This window comes from Drosophila eugracilis, unplaced genomic scaffold, assembly GCF_018153835.1.
Source record: "Drosophila eugracilis isolate 14026-0451.02 unplaced genomic scaffold, ASM1815383v1 contig_2154, whole genome shotgun sequence".
In the NCBI taxonomy this organism is placed as follows: domain Eukaryota; kingdom Metazoa; phylum Arthropoda; class Insecta; order Diptera; family Drosophilidae; genus Drosophila; species Drosophila eugracilis.
This window is the reverse complement of record NW_024573038.1, coordinates 10,584,725-10,590,128: the sequence shown is the minus strand read 5'-3', so window position 1 is coordinate 10,590,128 and position 5,404 is coordinate 10,584,725. Positions and strand designations below refer to the sequence as shown.

Sequence of the window (5,404 nt, the reverse complement as noted above, 5' to 3'; positions counted from 1 at the left end):
AAGTAACTCCTCATGCGGAGGCAGGCAGGCTATCAAATGCAGCCTTCTTGTGGGCAGGGGGAATGGGAATGATGAGAGGGCGAAGGAGTCAGAGGATTGGGGCAGACGCCGGCATTGAAATCGAAATCGGAATCGACAACCAGACACTTCAAACGCATGCAAAACGCATCGAAACAATGAGATTTACGTGCTTCCAGCTGTTATGGACTGCAATCGGATACATGGCCTGGGATGGGTGAAGGGGATGCGGCTGAGAGCCGTATTATTACAATGCGAAAGAGATCTGCCAGCCAAGCCAACCAGCCATGCCCCCTTTGAGCCCCGGGGGGGCGGCAAATGGATTTCGGGTAATGACAGCCATGAGCTCTTGGTCTGCCGGTGTCTGCTTGGTCAGCCAAGCCGAAAAGTTTGTTGTGTTAATTTCCAATGCATAAAATTCGTTGGACGGGGGCATAGGTTGTCCGTACACTGAGAGAAATACGTTTGTATTTAAAGTTTCCATATTTTAAAATGCAAAAAATCTACTTAACTTGGGCTCGTCCGGGATTTGAACCCGGGACCTCCCGCACCCTAAGCGGAAATCATACCCCTAGACCAACGAGCCAGTTGAATAACGGTCGCTTAACTACCTCTTATCAAAGCAATGTTCGAAATTCGAATTCGAATATAAGACTGGTTAAAACATGGTGAGATGCATGTGGCTTTGAATTTTATGGCCATTGAAGTTTTGTCATCAAACTGGTTTAGTTTTTAAGGTTATTTTTCGAGTTTCTGATTTAACTTTACAATTCACATTGATTTATTTTTTTTAGTCACTTTAACTTTAACCATTCTCTGCCTCTATATGAGTCTAATATTATTTACAAAATGTATAAATCATATTTCAACATGTTATATAATCACATCTGCTATACTATTCAATATTGTAGTGTATGTCGCACCCTTTTTTCATAGGTCGTCGGCTTTCACTTGGGAGTTGCCCCAAAGAGTCACAGACACGTGCAGTTGAATGCTCCTGTCTGCAGTGTCTGTGGCTCCTGTCTGACAATCCGTCTGCTGCATTGTCTCTTCTTCTTTTTGGATGGAATTGTAATTGAGCCGACTCGGCTTACCCCTGGCCAATTTGGCATGGAACCGAGTAATTGTTATTATTTGAAAGATCGAATATCATTGAGGGTTACTGGACTTTACCAAAGGTTTAATCTTAAAAGAACTTTATCTAAGTAAACACTAGATACGTTCTCGTTTCTAATTATTTCTTTCATTTCAAGTTATCCAAGAATATGGAAATTATAATTAGACTTGGTAATATTTCTCTATTCTTAAAATATCTACAAAAAAAACTAAAAAAAAATGCAGCAATTCTTGGAGCTCAAAATAAAATTATAATTAACAAAATAATACAATCTTCTTGGGCTCGTCCGGGATTTGAACCCGGGACCTCCCGCACCCTAAGCGGAAATCATACCCCTAGACCAACGAGCCAGGTGAAAATTTAAGACAAATTATTCATTTTTGTAAATAAAAACTGCGATGAATTTTAAATAATATAATTAAGTCTCTATGCCCACCTTTAAGCAAACAAAGCCAAAATGTTGATTTTACTTTAAAAGTTAAAATATATACAATTTTAACATATTAACAGAAATAGTCATAGCAATTAAACGCATAAATAAAATAATCAAAAATATAAATACGTTTTTATAAAAAATGTACTGCACTTGGGCTCGTCCGGGATTTGAACCCGGGACCTCCCGCACCCTAAGCGGAAATCATACCCCTAGACCAACGAGCCAGTTGATCAACGGCCGCCAAACTACTTCATATCAATGGAATGTTCGAAAATCCAATTTTTAGTATAAGACTGGTCAAAACGTGAGATGCATGTGGCTATCAATTTAAATAACCGAAAGTTTCTTTTAGCTTGTGTATTTCAAACTGGTTTAGTTTTTTATGTCAAATGTTGGAGGGCTCATTAATAGCCAGCAAACAAATCCCCTATTGTCACTGACAAGCACTCAGTTTATAGTGGCTTTTGGCTGGCTATAAATGTACTCAATTAGCTGTTAATAGCTCCGCTTACCCTCCTCACCGAAACCCTTGCCTCAATGCACTTTATACAACATATGCCCAAGTACATTTTCGTTGATTGCTTATGTCCATATGGTGGTGGACGATGAAACAAAAATCTGCCAATGGGTCAGGACTGGACCTTGCAAATCTCTTTAGGTTATTTTTCCTTTTTTTTTTGAGATTAGATCGTTTTTGGGGTTGTGTTTGCCTTCTGTCACTGATTGTAATCGCCTGAACCGCGGGCTCGTTAACATTATTTGTTGTGGTCTCTACTCACAAAGTGCATTGGTCTTTTATTTTTTAGGGAAAGCTGTTGCGTTGCTGTTTCGAACAAATCAAGGGTGACCCGCATTGAGTTTTTGGATTTTTCTGCGTCTTTTGGCAGCCTTTTAAAGTTTTCAATTTGTTTCTTTTGAGAAACAACCCCGAATGGATTGGTTCTTTGGGCAAATATTTGCCAAAATGCTTAGGCAACATCAAAAGCCCCTTCTCGTTAACCTTTATATGGTCAAAAACACATTCGAGGGAAGAAGAAACTTTCGGTGGCAACTGTGGCGGCGTTACGTGAGTTGATGGCTTCATTAGGGGTTGACGGGGTATTCCGGAAAACCCGCACGAGAATGTTTTATGTCTCAATTCTGGCTGGCATAAAAAAAAAAAAAAAAAAAAAAAAGAATTTCAAGTGGTTGATTTCTGGGCAGCCCGTGAAACCCCCCGTTGTTGCCATTTGTTACGTCACAGCTGTTATGATTTTAGCGCTGCCTTGTTTTAACTGCAAGCCATCACAGAAAGGTTTTAAGTGGTTCCCCTAATTAATACGGCACGAAATCCTCAATCGCAGTAAGTGAATGTGCCTTAAGGGCCATGAACTTTGGTGGCTCATTTGAATTCATTAGGTTTTCAAGAGAAAGCTTTACTCTACAGCTATTTCACTCTTCAATGAATCGCTTTTCTTGGGGAAAACGTGTATTTTTCATTCACAGGAAACTGCGCATTTGGTTTAAGGGTTGATCTTCCCGGTGCCCTGTAGGTGACAGCTCCGTGGCATTGTTAATGGTCCAAATCACTGGGGGATTTCCGTCCAAGAGCCCGAAGAGACTTAATAATGATGGCGTAATTATATATATATAATGCTTAAATGGTCTATGTCAAGCCCAGAAGTAATGGATTCATCATGGGATTTGAAGTCGGAAGTCTTTCTGAAGGATAAATGATGTCTAAAGTTGGGGCTTTGTAGTTGACCTCTCAAAATTTACAATTTTTTTAAGTTCATAATTAAGCGAAAGTCCATTAAAAGGTTTATATAGCATTCCTTCCTTCGTTGCCATTCTGCATTTCGAACTAATTTTGTTGCCCTCTGCAAGACCCGGGCCTCCTCCAAAATTTCAGCTCACTGTCATGCATGACTCAACCCCCTTTGTAGGCATCTGCCACTTTCAGCTCCTCGTGGCCAAAAGCCACCAGAGATGCAGCTTCTAAGGCAAACATGTCTTACACGTTGCACAACGTTGGCAAATGCAGAGATTACAACAACAACCACTGCAGAATGCAAGTCAACAAAGGCTCACAATCTATAAAGTACAATCACTTTCAACAACAAAGCCAACAGACAGGACTGGGCCGACTGCCCTTTAAATCATGCTCGGATCTGCCAGAAAACGTGGCTAGATCTCCGCACGCCTGCCTTCAACAATTTTCTATATATATATATATATATATTTGCACACACAGGCTGGTAATTATGGGTTTGAAAAATCTACACCAGCATCTCTGGCTCGATGATCGACATTGGTGGCTGGCGAATGGAAATATATGGCCAAAAACCCGATGAAAGGCCAGTTTACTTAGCGTACGGAGGGCGCAGCCTCCTCTACCGGTCGTGCATTAATTTTAACACAATTTTTTCTCATTTTTCTTAGTTTTCTTATTTTCTTTGCTTTTTTTTTTACATTTTGTGGCACGCCCACTAAAGTGGCATGCCGCCTTGGTTATGTAAACAGCCAGAAGAGGAGGCTCACCGAAGGAACCAGCCAGCAGAAGGTGAATTGATAAAGGCCGCAGATGATGCCGGGCGTTGATGATGCCGATGATGATGGTGATGATGATGGAGGAGCTAAAGCTGAAGATGAAGCTGGCACACATCACAATGTGTGGTGGTGCTAGGGGCCAAAGGTTGCCGGCAGAGAATCAGGAGAGGGCAATGGGAGTGTTGGCCGGAGGACGTGTGCAGTAAGTGTTAATGTTGCAATCTTTTTTCGAGGAGCCAAGACACTCAGAGTGGCTCAATGGGTGGCTTTGTGGGTAATGTGCTGGTGGAGAAGTGGAGTTGGAGAGAGTTCGAGAATCCAGAGAAAGTGAAATGAGAGAGATTATGTCATGTTCAGGGATTTTCTTTGTAAGATTTAAAAATAAGATTGGTAGATTTTAAAACAGAAATAAAACTTTAATGGTTTTTTAAAGTGTAACCTAATGTTAACGAAACATCATTTGGTAAATAACCCAAGCTATTTTAGAGCTCAGCTATCAGTCAGTTATAAACCGCACTTGAAACTAACTGACCAGCATAGTCGACTTTTTTTCACTTCTGCTATCGTTTAACTCTTTGGGCCATCAACTGCTTTGGATTTCAAGGACCCTGGCACATCCCATTCCACAGTCATCCAGTGCAAAGTCCAGCAAATCCCGCACATTAAGCGGCAACACGTTGAGCCACGAAGCCGGGCACAAATGAGCGGCAATCCAGACACACACACCCAGTCACACACCCAAACACATATCATCAAAATTTATAAAGCTTTACCCCCAGCCGAAGCGTAAAATGGCCAGAAAAGCTTAACGCTCATAATGCCAATGTCTCCCCTTGGCGAGCGGTAAATATATGAATTGGATTTTGAGCTGCCGAGGATTAGGGATCCGAGTACGGCGAATGGCAAACGGAGGGTCAGAGAGAGAGAGGGAAAAGTCGGCCAAATGGCTTTATGTGCGTCAGTAAATTTACACCTCGTAATCAAGATGAGTGGACACAGGACACTCGCCGAGGGCGAAATGACCCCTAGCAGCTGTTGTCCAAGATTAGTCCCTCGCAAAAAATCTGTCGCACAAATTTTCATTTTTATTAGCCAGAGCCTCGATGGCATTAGGGTCCCGGTATTTGTTTGGCTCTGAATTATGGCCGAGAAGAAGGACTACCCTAGCCTTTAGGTCGCCGCCTGTTTAGCCAATTATATAATAACAGCTAGAAGAAAATATTTGCAGAAGGCGAAAACGAACATTGAGCCTAAATTGGGACCAATCGAAGGCGTAAAAGTCATAGACCAGAAAGTAGCTTGGG

General features: G+C 41.6%; 3 non-coding genes across 3 annotated transcripts; all 3 read right to left on the bottom strand.

Annotated features, from left to right (window-relative positions):
* Window positions 1-532: 532 nt before the first annotated feature.
* Window positions 533-604, bottom strand: Trnap-agg. Its single transcript has one exon. It is a non-coding gene; the product is annotated as a tRNA-Pro (tRNA).
* Window positions 605-1,413: 809 nt separating this feature from the next.
* On the bottom strand, window positions 1,414-1,485 carry Trnap-agg. The gene has a single exon. It is a non-coding gene; the product is annotated as a tRNA-Pro (tRNA).
* Window positions 1,486-1,723: 238 nt separating this feature from the next.
* Window positions 1,724-1,795, bottom strand: Trnap-agg. The gene has a single exon. It is a non-coding gene; the product is annotated as a tRNA-Pro (tRNA).
* Window positions 1,796-5,404: the final 3,609 nt, after the last annotated feature.